Below are 18,538 nucleotides of genomic sequence, written 5' to 3'. Positions count from 1 at the left end.
CATAAATGACATCTATAATCTTGTACATTTACTTGTCTGCAGGTAAAATAGTTGAGTTGATCTCTGGATATCTTTCACATCACAAAAACCTGGAATTTATCCTGGGATTTATTGTTTGTAGCCTTCTTATGTTTTACCATTACGTTTCTGATGAAACTGCTGATGCATTTGGCGTAATCTGCTTTAGTACTTCACATTTCTTCTTTTCCACTAACACTTCACACATTCACCACTAACAATTATGAATGCTAAAATCACCATTGAAGCCTTTTACCCTGTTTTCTCAATCACAAACTCTTTGACTTTTGCCACCAGGAAGAAGATGTGATGTCATGGTTATTTGCAACGATGGTCACCAGATGTGTTCAAATGCCCACAAGGAGAGAAAATATGGTACAACGGATGGAAAACGACAAAAAGCAGGTGTGAATAAATCATATAAGGCTTGTCCGAATTGCATTGTTGTATAAATCGAGATGTCAATTATTTAGAAGGTAGTTTGTATGCCGAACTTGGGCGATGAAAATTTACGACATTGAGGCTTTTCATTTCGATTCGCTCAGATGAGGAGGCCCATATATCAGAAATAGTCTTCTCAATTATAGAAACAATTCTCAGAAAATGGTCAAAATTAATACTACTAAATGAAGAGAAGCAGAAGAAATGATTTGCTGCTTAGTTAGATTTTTTTTTTCAATTCCTAGTCTTTATTTCACTAAGTAACAGATGTACTCACATAATATGCACAAAGTCGATGTTGATATTTGAGCACGTGCAAATAAACACAACATTAAGAAGCCACACTCTATCAGTGGCTGGTGTTAAATACTTGAATAAACGCAGAAAGCAAGATGTCTTAAAATCTAAAGAACTTCCAAAAACAGTGAAACATTGAGTGATATAATTTGTAAATGTGTGCAAATGTTGATATCTCATTATTTGGCTGACTCAGAAACTCTTTAAAATTAGATAGTAAAATGTTTAGGTGTAATCAGTTACAATGACATGCAGCACTTTCTATTGCCAGACCACGTGGTTTATTACAAACTATCATTCACTGTATGTATAGTTATATATTTTTTTATTAGTTTGTCACTTGCATAATTATGAACACACTAAAACACCGTTTGTGGATTTTTTTATCGTATTGTTCAGTAAAGCAGCTTTTATGATGCAACAATACTGTGGAAGTTTAGTATCCCATATAGTCTGAAGGCTGTGAATTGTCACACACACACACACACACACACACACACACACACACACACACACACACACACACACACACACACACACACACACACACACACACACACACACACACACACGGACGGACGGGTGCAGCGCATCATATTTAATCTCAACATATATTATTGATCACTGCGCTCAGCAACAAATAAGGGCTGATTGCAACTGTGTGGAGGCTAATGTAAAAATGTGAATGATTGATGTACCAAAAAAATTCGACAACAAATTGAGTATAACTAGCCATTTCTCTCTTGGGTCAAAAAGGGAAACAATCTGCTTAGTAGGCCAATCGGCATTTTTTTTTTTTTCAACCCTGTTCACAATTATAACAGCTTTCCCAAAAAGTCTCATGGCAATGTTATCCAAATTAGACTGCAGCTGTGGTATGTTTTTTTCCCATTCCATTAATGCGGGTGCTGCACAGTGAAGAGAGGAGAGAGTATAAGAGCTGATTAGAATGCTTTCTTTCCACATGAGTGCATCAGGAAACACACTGGTAATTCTCTAATCGCTCTGCGCAATGTTGCGTAGGATTACCAGGATGAAGTATTTTCCTTGGATGACAATTGAGCTAAATCAATTTTCCATTTTCTTTTAGGACTTCACTTCTATCTGGTGTCAGACTAATGATGGCATGAGCCAGTGGGACAGTAGTCATTCATCAAAAGCTTTAAAACCTCAAAAGCCGCGCTGCGTCTCGCTCTCTCGCGCATACGCACGCGTGCACGCACACTCAGGGTCTGGTCTGCTCATTAGTAAGACAAAATTACTTGTGAGGCGCGCTGCTTGCAGCTATCATACTCTAATTGTGCAGGAGAGGGGGATTAATTAAAGAAACTCAGAAGCCCCCTTGGTTTGATTGAAATATAATTCATTTTTAACTTTAACAACCGGAAGCAAACACGGCTCTAACATCACTTTGACACTTGACTGTTGCATAACTCCATATTTTTCACCCCCCTTGCAAAACCGTTGCTATGGATGCAGACATTCATTGTAGTACAGTATCATGCCACATGGTGGCACCTCTGATTTTATGATGTCAATTAGTCACCTCCGGTACCAGTGGAAAATGAACGTTAGTCTTGAAAGTGACCTTTTTGTTCCTAACGGCATATGTCCATGGCTACCTGTTTACCGGAGCACCTCCTCAACTCGCAGCAGCACACGTTACAGCGCGCGAGTAAGAATTTCATCACTCACGTCAACAATATCGCGACTTCCGAGAGTCCAATTCATTTCTTTGTTTGAAATGAAAAGCACTTTTTAATCTCTCTTTGACAGATTACATCACATTTTCCACAAATGTTAAGGAAAGGTGAAATAAAATGAAGATGATTTGCCTTTCCCAAGAGAGACGTGGTGAATATTTCTTGTGGCACATCACACAATCACATTTTACTTGTTGCCCTTTAACAAGACAACAATGGCAAAACAATAGATTCAAAATAATGACAGTTTTTCACTTGCCTAATTTCCATTACATTTTCGAAAGGTGAATTTGTGCGGATGAGTGTTCATCGTGCAGTGTAGTGATGGGATAATGAAGCTTCAAAGATGCATCATGAACCACTTGTCATATTTTTTTACTCTTCTACACAGTGCTGAGGTACACTGGCTGTGGACCTTTCTAAGGAATGGCTTAGTTCTTTGTATCCAATTAAATGTCTAATTTCAACCAGAAGATAGTAAGCTCTGAAAATGCTGCTCAAGGCCACAAGTTTAACTTTTACAAATTTTTTTCCAACTTGCTAGTCCTTTTAAAAAAATATATAATTCCGAATTGTATACTTTTTGAAAGGACTAGCAAGTTTGTAAAATAAAGTTGTGTTGCGCAAACACATCTATCTGGAGGCTCACCAGTCATGTTTATTTCATTTTGAAATCATCAGATAGTGTAACTGTAAACAGGCTGCAGATATTTTCTTGTAGCAGTGAAGCATTTATTGTTATGATTCATAAGATCCTGCCTTATGCAGTACAGCAAACTTTCATCACCATATTAATTACAGGAAATAACTCTGCTACTCTCTGAAACATACTCGAGAGCAGTGTAAGAGTTGTAGATGCATCGTAAACGTTATGCTACGTACTGTATTATACTATAATTCAACAGGTCTGCCAGTGACCACACTTTTGCAGCTATCATAAAAACATTCTAAATATAAATGTATTTCTTCTAGATTATCATTATTTAAGTTATTGTTATTACGATTTAATATTGTGTGTTTTCTTTCTTTCCTTTTCCCTTTTTGATCAAGGCCCGTATTTCAAAGTTAACTTCAAATGAACGTAGATTTCCTTCACTACTATAAATGGGTGTTGTCAAAAGTTGATATATATGACTTCATTATTATCCTTGAATGATGGTTCCCCCCCCCATATTTGATGGGCCACTGACTCAGCTGCAATACAAGAGACTGGCCAATGGAGAATGCATTCAGATAAGAGTTTTCATCATATTTCTCATCAGGGTTGAGACATAAGTCACACTTGAGCAAGATCTAATTGCTGAGTCATCCTATAAAATAATTGGCAAATGTAAATTAATGTAGGCTCTGGAGGAGCAGGGGAAGGAAGTATGAAGAGTGCGCACATCTCTGGTCTTTGAAATAAGAAAAACAGATGATTGTAGAAAAAGGTTCATATTTCACCATTAACCCAGTGACTTTTGGGAAATGGATCTAATTCTGCCACTGCCACACATTCATTTATATTCAGGCTATTTTTTTGCCAATAAGAATCTATTAGATAAAACAATGTGCAGTGAGCAAACATTTGGAATAAGGAGCTTGTTCCATATTCATAAAGATGTATTAGAAAGCGTATATGCTCAAAGCCATAAATAGGAATTTTACATCCTATTAAAAGAAGCAGCAGTGGAGTATCTCGCAATTCATGTCCTTAAATGCCTGATACCTTTTGGAGCTCGAATGCACCACAGAGATACTCAAGCTGTGCATGAAACAACATTAAACTGTGGTAGGTAGGTCGAAATATCCAAATGATGTCTAAACTGTTTTTTAAAGTTCGAACTCGCACTGCATAGGTTGCATCATAGAAGTTGTTGTACGAGACACCTTAGCTTGTGGAAAAATAACATCCGTGGCATGGTTTCTTGCAAACTAAGTCTGTCCTCAAATATTGTACAATGAAAGCACAAGTGAACTAGAAACCGTGAGACGAAAATGCTTAATTTTTTGTGGAGGCTCTTGGTACAGTGTTGCATCTCAAAACTCATTATGGAAAATGAGACTGGCTCATTGAAGAGGAACATGTGCTGGCCTCTCACTAATTACAACAACAAATTTGAAATAAATATTTCCCCCTGTTTATATGCCAGTCCATCAAGACAAACTATCAAACACAAAATTAATGAAACTGTTTTGTGGCACAAAAGAGGCTGGGGAATCGGGTCCCGGGAACATTGTATTGTGCTGAATAAATATTAGCTAATTGAATTTCAATCAACTTACGTGACACTAGCCTCGACTTAAAAAAAACCCCAAAAAAAATGACAAGACGGAATGGAAGGTTTCATTTTGCCCACCCCCAAAATCCCCTCATTTAATTTACCCAAACAGAGATTCCAACAACATACAGCCCAAGACCGATATTTGCCCAAAACATATTCCAAGAGAAATCACGTGAAACTTGAGTCAGTTGAACAATTTTTGACTCATTTAAAGGTTGTAGTTAAACATTGGGCCAATAAAATAATGTGAATGCATATTTGTTTTATATTTGCAACCAACTCAACCCCAATGAAAAGTTGCTTAGCCATTGGACCAGATCTCAAAAGGCACGAAAGATTTGCCACAAAAAGGGGCGATATCAATAGAGCAGAAGAATGCCTTGTCAAAAAAGAAAAAATGGCATAAGTGGAAGAAGGCTAATCACTATGCAAAAGTATGCAACAGAAAAAAAGGCTCCAGACACAGAACAGAGTAAAACCCAAGGACGTCTGCGCTGTTGAAGAGCACGATGACAATGAGGAATGTGGGAATGCATACAGGGAACTTGGACCACACAACTGATGTTCACATTAGATACGGGAGCCAAGCCCACAAAGCGTCTATGCCGCACATGATCAAAACACCGTTCAAACAGCACTACATACATAAATAGGTTAGGTCGATATCCCAAGGTTCTATGTCGAGAAATTTCTAGACCTACTTCTCCTAGACTTGAAAGCATGTGGAGTGCTCGGCCTTATTAAGCTTAATTTATGCAGTCACAGCACAAAATAGAGCATTGCCTAATTAGGTAGCGTTTTAAATGCGAATACAAACAAAGACCAGCAAGCTAAGAGTGTGCAAGACCCTTGAAAATGCCAATTATGGCCATGTGACTGTCTACTCACTTAGGATAGTATCACATCCAGCAGGAGCAAAAAAAAAAAAATGAGTGTGCTTGATGCAAGACCTGACCACTGAACTATTGACTAACTATTGGTTTGAGTCCGCATCCTTTCAGCCCAATGTTGAACAGATAGTGCCATCTAGAAAAGTCCAATATAAAATAACTGTTTCATGAAGCAAATCCAACGCTTCATTTTCCCATCACTAATGTAAATCATTAATGTCGCAGTTGCGCTTTATAGAAATGTGTTGGGTCCTCGGTAAATTACGGGAAATGTAGTTAGACTTGCCGTAAACGTGGAGAAGAAATGGCCATCGGGTGCACAATTAAAGGAGGAAAAATGAGTCAAGAATGCATGAACGAAGACAGCTTTATTCTTAATGACTATGGTGTGTTGTCATTTACGAGGGAGGTGGGGCTCCTCTCATGTAACTTTATTACCATAGTGCTTAATGACCCCCCTGCAACGTCTCCGTCCTGCCTCAAGATACTTGCTGTAATTTACTTATGTTTATGTTTATTTATTTTTTTTGCTTCAAATGAGCTGAGATTAGATTTAAAAATTGAGAGCATGTGGGGGCAGTTTGAAATCTTCGCTAATCACGTCCCATCTTTTGATTCACTCCTCGCTCAGAAGCTCGCATATAAAACAAGCTTTTGAAGACGGCGAGCAATGTTTTGTGAGAGGCGTACTTTGTGCACTTTGCTTATAAACGTTAAGAGGTTATCAACAATTTCAAGTTGCAATACAATCCAGCAATTGATTGAAAAGGGAAGAAAAATAACCACTCTCAAAGTGAGTCAGCCTTATGCAGTCGGAGCATATTTTTGGAGGACTAGCCAAATATGGTATAAAAAAACAAAACAAGGCCTGGTATTTTATTTGTTTTTTTCCTCACTTGCTAATCTAAAGGTTAATTAAAACAACAAAGGAGAGAGATCCAAATGAATCTTTAAAAAGTTTTTCAACGCTGGCGTGCGTTTCAAATCCTCATGGCAAGAGGTGAAGGGACAAAACTAAATGATAAATAACTCGGGCAAGTTATCATGGCTTCAGTCTGCTGTGGCTCAGGGGAATGATTTAAGCATGAGCATTGAAGACAATTCCGCTTGAGCCCAGCTCAGGTCCTAAAAACGGCTACCGTTATTGGTAAAGCCGCTGCTCGCAGAAACAAACGGCATAAAGCAGTGAGGAAATATGACTCCAACTGCATTAAATTAGCTTTTATTTGGAGACAAGGGGGAGCCAAGGCTGCAGCGTGTGGTAGATGGCCAAGTTATTAGAAATAAATGCTGGAAACCACCGCAACTCCCATGATATATCGTGCAACCAAACACAAGTCCGGCTAGAGTAGACCCACAGGAAACGTATCTAAGCTTGATATGGTTTTCACTTTTCCAATATTTAATTACAAGGTCAACATTCAAACTGTGCATATACAATATTGATACGGTAGCTTAAACTAAAGTGTTTTTTTATGTGCACTACATTTTTATAAGTAGGCTACAGTTCACTTGTATTACTTTTAAGAACTCATTTAAAGTAGTAACACATTTGTATTTAATCTTGGAGGAAACCTTTGGTTTTTATATGTTTATTGAAATAGTTTTTTTAACTTTTGTGTGCCATACATTGTCTTGAATAATTCTTTACAGGGTCTTTTACTCCTATAATTAAATAAAGTGTGAATATTCCTTATATTTAAACACAGTGTTAGTGTTCACATTCTCATTTACAATTTATAATTAAAAAAAACCCTCACAAGATGTTTAATAGTCTCTCACCTTGACTGACTGTCTCTCTGTTCTCTACAAAGTATCCTTTAGTAACTTTTTTTTGTTCGGTAATTGGTACATTATATGCATGAGGGCTTTTATTATTTTTTTCCTTCGCTCACAAAACACAGGAGGCGACAACACATTTTTAATTTTTTTTTTTCCTTCGCTGCTAACAAAACACACGAGGCAACAACACGTACTGAGAGTTTGCATGCAAACCTTTGGATACAAAGCCACAAAGTCGTTGTGAAACCCAAATCATTAATTACTGAATTCAATGAGGCCCACACAGCAACACGGCAACGGCACATAACCGCAGCATCCTCTTGCTGCCATCCAAAGCACGCTTCACTAATAGATGTGCGACAGGAACAAGACCCCCCAAAAAATTGCTTATTAAATGAAGTTATTAATTCATGTCTCGCGACCAGTGAGACGAGAAATTAAGAAACAGAGGGGAGCTACATAATTAATGGTCCAGCAGCGCCGCCACGGCAGGTTTAAAAGACCCAACACAGAATGCATCTAAAATTCAAAAGCTCCGCCTCCTTAGACTGAGTGAGGTAGCTTGATATAAAACAAAACAACAAATGTCTCACCTCAGCACAAGTTTTATCGCTGATAAAATGCTTTAGATGGTTGTTGTTTTTGCTTTAGTGAAACTCATCAGCTAGTGAATATTTACAGATCAAATCGCAACGTAAATTCCAGTACAGGTGAAGTTGAACCATTTAAGGCTGTCCATAAACAAAAACGGCTCACCAAAAACAGACTTTGTCTGAAATTTGTTTTGATTCAATGAACAAACACTCCCAAGTATCCATAGGTGTGAGATTTGTGCCTTGTGCATGGCTGGCAGCCACTCCGGGGTGGAGCAAGCCTCTGGCCCAAAGTCAGGATAAGCTTCAATTTGATAAGCCTTCAGTTTGTCGAGTCAGAGTGAAACGGCTATGCGACTGACCCTTCTGAACCCCGTCCGTCTCTTCTGAGGAAGAAAGTGTTGTTCATGATTGCCATCGACAAATCATCACACAGGTTTTGAAGGCGCTATAAGTGGACTGAACAGTAAAGGATGGATTTGGCTTGGGAAAATTGCAACCACTTGTTGTCTGCCTTGGCACTACTGTACCCATGAGCAAGGCATTGAACATTTGCATGTGCATGCCTCATCTATCTGACACTCCCTCTATGTCTCCATTTATGAAGGCTACTTTTACCTTCTCTGTGTGGCGTGCAATAAAAAATAGAGCGCAAAGTGTAAAATCAATTTCCCCCGGCCTTGAGGGGAATTAGTACAATAAATAATAAAATAAAACATTCAAAGAGAAATTTAAAAAGTGAAGTGCAGAGGCAGCCTCTCTCTCTTTCGCTTGTTCTCCATAAATGTCTTGTATTACAGCAGTTAACATCTATTTACACCTGTTTGACATTTGGGAAAATTAAAATGTTGTCGTTGGCGGCGGAGCAGTTCATTTGCTTGACGTCCGTTTAGTGGCTTGGGCTCCTTGCTAATTCAGTCAAGAAACTACGTAACACGTCTTCCGCGCATAATTCCAACCAGCGTACGTAAGTACCGTGAACAGGGCCCGCTTTGACCTTCCGCATTTCACTCTACTGAAGTCGCAGTTGCCATCGTGTTCTTTTCATGAGACACTTCGGTATTTGTTCACAAGATGTAAAAGTTTAGAAGAGCCTAATGAAACCCTCGAGTCATGACTTATGCATTGCGGTAATAACGTGAGATGAATCATTGATCTCCCGGTGATCCTTTTTCAAAAGTCTAATCTCACCCTTTAGTCTGAAAGTGTAGTGAGAAGAAGTCCATTTTGGTTACTAGAGCTCCCGTGTGGTGGAGAAAATGTCACGGTGTAGCATTACTGCTTGACTCCCAGGAGCTCGCTGGCCTACATAACAGAACAAAAGGCTTTCATTTGGATGTTAAATTAGCTGTGGAGGACGCAAATGACAAATAAATAATTACATTTTACTGAAGTGTGAGTCAAGTAATTACCTGGACATGAATTGTATAGTCGGTGAAAAAATTACACTTCTACATTTTTCGTGGCATACTTGTGTTATATTAATTGTTGGATCTTCTCGTTACCGCTAATCATGTCGTGACCAGAACGCCAAAGACTAGCTAATAAATGATAGGCTGGGGATGAAGTATTTTTGATATTATGCAAAATGTAAGCTAATACAATTAAAACCACCAGCCTGTGCATTTGACATGTAAAATTATACGGACATGTTTATTGGTCACATTTATTTTTTTATTTTTTTATAGCTCTGCATAGCACTTACAAATGCCACAGACTGCAAAATTATTCACTGCTAATCCAAAATGTTATCAAACCAATATTATGGATTGATATCTTGAATTCTGTGGAAAATTACTGCAAATAAAAGAATGTCACTTGAGAAACTCTCACTATTGTATACTGTATGTTCACTAGGGGGCACTCACTAGTAGGGGAAAGAACATGAAGCATTTTTGAGACAGCAGCCACTGGGAACAAGCACATGAATTAACATGTACCAAAAAAAAAGCTCAATATTCAGATCTTTATGGCCCACTTGCTTGTCATGTTTCTTTAGTTTTGTGTAGTCTTCATTTAGTTACTTTATAATAAGGTTGGCTTTAGGCATGTACTTAATGGACTCAGTATGGAGCAAGAAGATAAAAATATAGTTTAGTGGCTTTGAGTTTAAGCAAATAATACTTTGCATCTTCCATTATCATTTCTGTATGAATTCTCAGCTGTCAATGACATTGCATTTCCATTGGGTCCTTCACACGGAGTGCTATCTAGTTTGAACTCGAGCTGGGTGATTTAAAAGGAAGGTAAGAGAAGCCCCATTGTAAACGGGTGGACGGGTCAAACGGCTGCTTTAATAGCAGTATAAAACTTCTGTTGTATATTTTAAAAGCTGGCTGAAGCCGCATTTGGAGGTGAAGTGTGGCTCACATAAATGCTCAAGAGCAGCACTTTGGGACACTTTGCTTGGGTAGGCCAATAGGTAGACATTCTTCTCTTAAAATCACAAAAGTCCTTCCTATTGTTGGTCGTGATTGTCAATGAGCCCAAATCCAAACAAATCAACTTCCCAGAACAGTATTTAATATAAGAGTAGTGTCAAATATCAAATGAAAACTTTGTCAACTTAACATTTGCCAGATCCAATTTCTTTAAACCACTTTTTTTTTTTTTCCGTCTCCTTGAACGTAGCAAAACTAAACATATTTGTTGAAATTCTCTCGCTCACTCATTTTACACTCAGCTCAGTTATGACATCCCTTATCTTATTGTCTGAGGCACTTTTCTTGCTTTTAAATCAATTTCCTCCATCGGGGTTCATAAAGTTGAATTGAAATGAATATGAGCTGAAAGTGATGGTAAGATACAAAGACAGTGGCTTTTTCACACGCAGGAATGCGATGTAATATGCTTATCCTGAATGCCTGCAGCAGGATTAGCTCTGAAGACGTAAGGGCTTTTTCTCTTTTGCCCATGGGAGGAGTTGGCAAATGCAACACCCTCACCAAGTGTGTGTGTGTGTGTGTGTGTGTGCATGTTTTTACATACAAACTGTGCAATTGGGCCACAATTGTCTTGGTCGGGTATGCAAAAGGTGGAAAAGGCGCAGAGCTAATTCACTGACTCTGATGGGTTATTCATATTGAGTGGAATGTGCTGCAAGCATTGAGCGCTGGCTGAGAGGAACATGGAATAACGCACTCTGTGTTGCTACTTTGCTTTTTGATCACACGACTAACTCAGCTGAGGACGAATACTTCTTGCGGCAAAGCTGTCAACGGCTATGATAAAAATGAAATCAGCATGCATTTTTTTACAGTTCATCAAAGCAATTGTGTTGTGATGAGGTCATGACAATGCTTAGCGTAGAGCGTGAATATGATCAAATGCTATTTTATACATAAATGTTAGGAGCGTGTCTTGAATTGGAAACTATTCGTTAGGTCCACTTAGTGTGACGGTCGACAGCTCACGGCATCATTAGGGGGGTGGTGGTGGTGGTGGTGGTGGTGGGGAGGGGGCGTTTTGACAGCTCCTCTCGCTGCCTTTTAGATTATGTTCAGTGTTTGCATTCTTCTGTGTACTGGTCCACAGTGAAGTCCAAAAGGTTGATCACAAAATGATGAAGGAGGCCAAAGTGACAGGGGCTGATGTAATGCTCTGATGCATTAGGTCACATGAAAGAGCTAGCCAACCTGATATCCCATCTATCTCCGCCCCTTATCTTCTTCCCTTTTTGGCACAATTAATTGTTTGTCTTGATCTGAAAGATATGCAAAGATCCTGCTCAACTTCTGACGCAAGGCTCTGGGCCAAATGGTAATGTGAGATTTGGATATCTCCTCACTTGGCTCTGACTGATTTGGGTTCTACTCATTAGCATTTCTTCTACATGATGAATAGCGGAGGTGTCCTTCACTTCAATGACTCTCAAAGGAAACCTTAGTTTTTGTAATTCAAAAAGATCCCACGCTCATACTGGATGACAGCGATGTAGATTCTGTCTTAGTTTAGCTCGTCTCCATTCCAGCCGATATTTCCATTTAGACGTTCCTCCGCAAGCTTTTACAAGTGCGTAAGAAATATGCGATAAGAACGATGAAATGAAATATGGATATGAAATAAGAACTTGACTTGAGCATATCTGTCGCAGTTACTATAAAAAAATACCAAAACAAATAAAAACGAAAACAAAACATTTAGAATAATACAATCAAACTAATGAACCCATTCTTTAAACTGTTAAAAAATAACTGAATTTGGAAAAACAAAAGTCAAAATAAAAATTAACTATGATGAAAAATCCCCAACTATTATAAACTCAGTGCTCATTAAACAATAACAATCCAACGAGAGTGTCGAAGCAATTTGAAACAGATCAGACAATTAGCTTTAGCGAAGTGTACTGTCATTTGAAATGCTATAAATGATTCTAAGTGTGTTACATCTTGAAATGACTCATTAAAGCTGAGAACATGCTTGAAGCAGCCTGATTAGTGCCTGATTGTTTTTCCCCCCCATAAATCTTCGTGCTAAACATCACACGCACGCACACACACTCAGTCCGCCAGTACTCTTAAAATTCCACGTCCAGTCATCATCATAACTGCAAAGCGTCACTGAAGCTCTTTAATATGCTCATAAATCCCAAATATCCCTTTTTAGATACGATTGTTAATAGTCACCACCGAGTCATTTGCTTTTTCACGATGGCATGGAAATGATATCCCACCAAAGTTTTGTAGCACAAAAAAAATGAGCAAACAACATAGCTATTGTTTTTGCAGCTGGATTGAAGAAAACTACACAGACAATACTTAAGGCAGTGACTCTCTGCTGCCATGAAGTATTCATGCCAAATGAAATGAAGCAAACTTGATGTCTCATTACCTTTAACTGCGGAGCAGCATAGCATAGCTGACTAGTCGATCCGTACATTTGTCACCAGCAATTATGGACGTCTCATGAAGTGGATTATTGCTTAGAAAACAGATTAGTTGCCTGAATGTTACCTTGTGATGATGAAGTGTCTTGCTTCAAAACACAAATCCCCTGCTGGGTGCAAGTACCTGATGAATGTTTTAGATTTTATATGCCACTCAAGATGTTCTGACTCGCCTTTGAGCCGTTTTTCACGCCATTATTGAGTGTGAATTGAGTACAGTCCGCCATCAGAGACCCCATTTACAGCTATTGTACCTGAAAAACTCATTGAGCTTTGAAACAACTCAGTCAATGAAGTTAACGTTGAAGTTGCCTGATCTCTTCGCAGGCAGCGACCGTTTCGAGTGTAACAAATGCTCGTCTGTGTCTATGGAGTTGTATTTCAAAAGAGGGTGGTGTGCGTCATTGTGGGTGGGAACAAAGCTGACTCCATTCGCTTCCAATCAAAGCGGCCCCTCCCATTCCTTTTAAATGTGCAGAAATGGACGCAGTGATCCATGCATTAACAGAGAATCACTGTCACTGTGCTATTGTGGCAAGAGACAATGTGAATGATTATGGATTGTTGGGAGTGTGGCTTACAGGACAACAATGTGTGCATTGCATAAAAGACTCCTATTCAGTAGATGCCGTGCAGAGACCCCGAATTGTCAGTCTTAAAACCCAATACCCATAGGAACCGTGTCAAGTCTTTAATTATGCGTTTGGTTAACCACTGGAAAAAAGAAAGTCTTTGTGCTATACGAGCCCCATTTCAGATCTAATGAGGGGAGTGGAGCAACTTTGGAGGCCTTGAAGTCAGGAATTGGGTTGCCTTTCACAGCGGCCGACTGATTTAAACAGATTATCTCCCGTGATTGGTTCAAGATAGCCCCCAACACCCCCCCGCTACCTCTGATTCTACTTTTAGTGCGAGAATGTTGAAAGCGACTGCATGATGAAGAGGACTGGGCGGACGGACGGACGGACGGACGGCAATGTGGGGACACAGTTAGAGGGAAAAGGCCCATGCAAACTGTCCATACAAAACATGTATGATGGATTTATCTGTGGTAAACAACTGCACACCGTGGGCCGGTGCTATGTCATTTGTAGCTACGGGAGACAGCTTGGTCATTCCGTGTAAGAAAAGATCTTTCATTTAAAGACTTTGTCTGGCAGGTGCATGCTACCGGTAAAGCAACTGGTGGACAAAAGGACATTAGACATTCCACATGCTACGGTCAAAGCAATTCTGTAAGCCATATGGTGTATTTCACTAGTTAACTGGTTACATCCTGATTTACAGAAGGGCTCCAATGGTGAAAAGAAATTCCGACATTTTCACCTTCATTTAGAGCCTCAGCAAAAATGTAATGGCCCCTCCATCATATCTATAAAAAAAAAATGGTGAAAAAGCGATTAGTATTTTACCATTTAGCATTTGATGTAAAAATGACTGCCGTGAAACTGATCAATAAAACCAACCCAGTGGTGGACTCAGACGTTTATATGGAACTTGTATTTCAAGCTAGTTCTTGGGGGGATTAGGCAACTGGTGCTTTTACGAATCTAATAACAAAGCCCTTTTAATATATTTCCGCTGTTGCCTTGAGTGTAATAAAATGTTTTAGGAATCATCAACTAAATGAAGAGTGGCTGTGTGCCTCGCCAGTTAATGTCCCCTACAAAATCCCATGGCTAGTTATCCTAGCAAGATATTTTTGCAAATGTATGTGCCTAGCCACATGAACTCTTCAAACATAGTTTGAGATATTCTGTCACGTAAACCTTATCTAGAAAACTTCTTTGTCTTTCAATTTAACACAGTTGGACTTCAATCAAGGTCTACCCAAAAATGGAACATTTTCAAAATCCTCCTAGCTTTAAAATGTCATGTGCATAGTGTGCCAGTAAAAGCACGGATGGACATTTCAGAAGAAAACAGCAATTATCTTTTTTTTTTTTTTTCTGAACCACAACTTCAGCATTGTGAGGGGGTGAGTTGACAGCGACAAATGACTTGCTCTCTCAACCATTAAGACATACTAACCAGCTATAAGGTCTCTTGAGGTTGGGATTGTGTCCATGAACAATGAGCATCACAGCTGGAATGTGTCGAGAGTAAGTAAAAAGCAACACTGTCGCTGAGCTTAACTGACTAGATGATGCAGAACACACCCCTGGCCACAAAGTAACATCTCCGCAGGTTAAAGGATGCCAAGTATTTGGATCCTCCAATCGTTAGACCATTTCCAATAGAAATTCTGTGTATTCCGAGCTCAGTGGTTCCGAAACAAAATCATTTAGCGAGAGGAGCCTTCTTTTCCCAAAATGAATAATGATGTTAGATTTAATACAAAATAGGGCCAATGTGAAATGCACAGGTTGAATACCTACAGCTGCACGCGGAGACAAACACAGCCAGAGACCAGAGACCACGCTGGGAAACAGTTGGCGCTTTAATGGCCATTTGCTGTGAAAATCAACCTCGCCTTACTTACCCCACCCGATGAAGTGACTCATCAAACATTTACCATTGTAACGAGAGGATTAGCCTGCGTGAGGGAGGGCCCCGATACCACTCTGATAGTGTCCTTCTGGCGCTGCGCTGCGACAGCGACATTATTTCACGCATACATTCGCTCGTCCTTGCCGTCGCCATGCTGGGTGGGGCAAGACAGGCCTGATTTCACATAAACATATCCATTTATCATATTGTGCTTGAAGACGCATGAAATGGAAATGTTCGAAGTGTGATGATTCAGCATACAGAATGCAGAACGTCAGTAGCGGGAGAGCAATGGAGACTCACCTGTTTTGTGAATGATTATACCCATTGTTGCTTAAAAACATTCACATTGACCCATAAAGGGTGCAATGAAACTGCTGGCGAATATTTGCATATAGATTACAGTCTGAAAGATGTCACTGCAGCGCAGCGTAATGCGATTGTCTAACTGGTTGACTCGATGGAAAATTTCTGATCTTGTGCCATGATTGTTTTTTGATTTTGACAGACTGTGACTAGCGTGTTAGTATTTGTAAGAATCAATGAGGTATCTGGACTATGCTGTCATTAGAAAGCACCAACTTGTCCTTTATGAGAATATTATTCAAACTAAAATGACCAAACACAGCAAGGTCTTAAGTGATCGACCTACAGTGAGGACTAATAGCGTACTGACACATGAAGGGATATGAACCAAACGTTTCCACGATTGTTTTCCTTTTCAAAAATATCAGTTAGGTATGTCCTAAAACATCCCATCATTAATTTCCAGATGCATCAACAATCAGACTATAAACTTGGTTTAGAAAAGCCGACTAATACCAAATTGTACAAAAACCAAAGCATTAATTTTCATAGAAAACAATGTGAAGACAAGTGATGAGTTCGACATCTCCCAAATATACGACCAAAACAATACATTAATGGAATATGAATGAAACGTTTTAATGTAGCTTTCACCGATATTCAAGTTAATGACTGATGAGGCACTACGATTCTGGAGTCTGATAGAAAAATCCCGAGATTAGCCCATATTTCTTTCGACCTTCATTAAAACGTATGTTTCCAAGCAGGCCCTGTACATCAATCAAATGTCATAATGGATCATGATAGGCTGACGTCGACAATGATAAGCTGTCTTTTCCACTGTTATTGACAGCCAGTCTCTCCGATACTACGTACGTACATCAATCGCATCAAGCTGAGAAAGCTTGTGAATGAGTTAATGCCATGGCCCCCCTTGGCGACTGTACAAGAATGGAGCTATTATTCTTCATGCTTTAGATGTTGTCACACGGATTTTTTGGATCTAAAAGGTTCGTCTAATGACGAGGGTTCTTTCAATAAACAGCTGTTGAGTGTCTCCAAACCTATTTAGGAAGAAACGACTGAAAGAGGCACCAATGTGCTCTTTTATCTTAAGTTTGCTCTTTGTCCAAACACAGACAAAGCTGCAGTCCTTGGCAAACAACACTTGAACTCGCTTTACTCCCCTTTTGTCCTTCACTATTAAAATTCTAATTTATTCTCTCAATCGTCTGCATCATCCTTTAATAATGCAATGGCCTGCAGGGCTGTTGTTTTCAGAGTTGCTACCAAATGGAAAACGCACACAGGATACCTTTGTGAATGTTTTGTTGTAAAACCTCCGTGAGCTAAATCTGTCGCACCCTTAAGTGCTTCAATGGACGATCCTTGTGTTTCAATCTGCAGGAGCCCAGTGAAACCCAGCAGTCGGTCTGTCTCCTACACAGCAGTAGGAGAAGGAGGAGGATCATTGTGAAAGCTGGCCACTGTTGGTTCGGTGAAGGTTCTTTGCAGGAAACCCATCAGAGACGGTGATAAGAGGTGAGGCTGGTAAGAATGCAAATGCTTAGTGAAAAACGATGTCACATGATTCATATGCATATGCTGCAAACCATTTCTTGGCAACATGAGCGACAGGTGTGGAGTGGCGCTCTCAGAGCAACCATCACTTCTTGAAAATTCAGTGAAGAGGCCTAACGCTTGTCATTCAGTTTGTGGGAGGCAGAAATGAAGATGCCATTGTACTCAGGATATGAGTGGGATTCAGAACACACATTCTGAAACAGGTTAGTTTATTAAATGACTTATTGAATTTGCGTATGTTGATGTTTTTCATGAGAACTAGGTGTGATTCTACATCACGACCACTGACTGTCTTTTTAAGATGCACAACTCATGCTCTTGTGCCTTGTTTGACTACTTGAGTAGAAATGCCCCTGGCACAAAATTGTCCCAGATCAACAGAGTTTGCATTTTATTGAAGAGGCATAATATGATGCACCTAATTGGATTCATCTAATCAGACTAAATGTAGCCCTCGTATTATTTTCTATTTCATTGCTCTTTCCATTCTTCCGTCAGTCCGTCCATCCATCCCACCATTTGGGGTTGCTAAACTTTTTTTTTTAATTCTAATTCCAAAACATACAGAGCATCATATTCGATACTAAAAGTTGATTAAGTGCGTCAGATCATTTTTAAATGGAGAGTGCCAATGTTGAGGGCAGTCAATGGTCCCTTTAAGCTGTTCTTCACGCCATGCATAAAACATGCCTGGGATTGCAGAAAATGGAACCTGAGCTTGAAATGTGTGTAATACAAATGTGGTGGTGCGAACCTCCTGTTAGCCCATTTCCACCCCCAGGTAAAACTTTCAACATCCACTCATCGTGTTCTTAACCAATTTTATTCGCGGTTTGATGTGTAAAACACCTTGTTTAATTTTTATTACTGGGTTATTTTATTCTCTCTTATTATTATTATTTTATTCATTATTCGGGTGTGTATTCAATTTTTGCATATCCTCCCAATGACTGCAATCGATTTTACAGACCCCGAGGTTCTGTCCGACTTTGTGTCTCGCAGTCATCTCTAATTCAGGCGAGTCCTTGAGCCGTTAACCAAGACTAGACAGGAAAAGATAATGAGACAGTTAGTGCTAAATGGATTTCTGCTCTACATCTCCAGTCATCTCGACGTACTCCGTTTCATCTTCCACCACCGCTGTTCTCTTCCGTATCGCCTCACCTTGCGGTTGCCAAGGAGCTTATGAATTTTTCATATCCAGTCTGTGGCTCTACAGCGAGTGGTAAAATCTTGACTGTGGAGCTTGTGTGGGTGTCAGTCTGTGGAAATGGAGGCATTGATT

General features: G+C 39.5%; 1 protein-coding gene across 4 annotated transcripts in view; it reads left to right on the top strand.

The window, feature by feature from the left end:
• Positions 1–18,538, top strand: part of alk (ALK receptor tyrosine kinase) — a 165,538-nt gene that overhangs the window by 2,376 nt on the left and 144,624 nt on the right. For 3 of the 4 annotated variants that reach the window (XM_088400680.1, XM_088400681.1, XM_088400678.1), the window contains exons 2-4: positions 316–423; positions 17,077–17,211; positions 17,308–17,456. The gene's annotated coding sequence lies outside the window, so the exon portion shown is untranslated. Of the gene's footprint in view, positions 1–315; positions 424–17,076; positions 17,221–17,307; positions 17,457–18,538 lie in introns of all 4 variants that reach the window. The other variant, XM_088400679.1, reaches the window with a different exon arrangement.

The sequence above is a fragment of the Syngnathus floridae genome, chromosome 16 (assembly GCF_059516105.1).
Source record: "Syngnathus floridae isolate MCC-2025c chromosome 16, RoL_Sflo_1.0, whole genome shotgun sequence".
Classification (NCBI taxonomy): Eukaryota; Metazoa; Chordata; class Actinopteri; order Syngnathiformes; family Syngnathidae; genus Syngnathus; species Syngnathus floridae.
This window is presented reverse-complemented; position numbering and strand designations above follow the sequence as displayed.